Raw genomic sequence first — 1,056 nt, forward strand, 5'->3', positions numbered from 1 at the left:
AACCCAGTGGGGGTTTTTTTTTTTTTTTTTTTTTTTTAATGAATGGTGTGTATTTAGTGTGGCAGAGGGAGGCCCTTGGACCTTGTGTAGCTCCCAGAGATGCTGGCTTTTCCCTTTCTCCCGTGTCTTGTGCTGGCCTGGGCTTCTCTAGCCCCATCTTGCCAAGACGAAGGAGGAGGATGGATTTATAGCCTCCGGCCAGTTCCCATGGCCTATTCTGAACAGCTCCATTCACGGATATTTCTGGGAAGACGCAGGGGTGCTCTGGGATGGAAGGAATGACTCAGGAGGCAGCCCCGGTGTGAGGGGGTGCTGCCAAGACACAGAGGCACCAGCGGCACGGGGTGGCTTGAGACAGGGTGTGTTTCAGAGAGGATTTTGCTCTAGAAAGAAATATCTCCCAAGCTACCACAAATGAAAACTAATTATAGAGATAGGAAGAAAAAGAAGGAAGAAATGTAAATACATGCATACACACACAATATCACACACACACACACACACACACACACACACACACACTCCCTAGGCTGCTTAGTTCATAGGAAGAAAGTTATCACTAGAGTAGTTAGCTGACTATTGGAAAGAGAAAAAAATAATCTTGCAACCTCCAGTAAAAGCTTGCAATACACTTGGCATGCAAAAGAGGCTTCGAGTTCCCTAACAAAGGATAAGAATAAGCAGGTCAAAGAGAGAGGTGGAGAGAGACAGAGGGGAAAAAGCTCAACCACACAAATAATTGTGAAAATGCAACTCAAAGCAAATATACTAGTAGATAATGTTTGGAACACCTACCCTTGGAATTCTATTAGCTTTTTAAAAGTGAGGTTGATCTCTATATGCTAACATAGAAAGGTCTTCAAAGGAGTAAAAACAGCCCTAACAGGTGTGGCTCAGTGGATAGAGCGTCGGCCTGCGGACTGAAGGGTCCCGGATTCGATTCTGGTCAAGGGCATGTACCTTGGTTGCGGGCACGTTCCCAGTGGGGGGTGTTCAAAGGCAGCTGATCGATGTTTCTAACTCTCTATTCCTCTCCCTTCCTCTCTGTAAAAAATC

This window comes from Myotis brandtii, unplaced genomic scaffold, assembly GCF_000412655.1.
Source record: "Myotis brandtii unplaced genomic scaffold, ASM41265v1 scaffold561, whole genome shotgun sequence".
In the NCBI taxonomy this organism is placed as follows: Eukaryota; Metazoa; Chordata; class Mammalia; order Chiroptera; family Vespertilionidae; genus Myotis; species Myotis brandtii.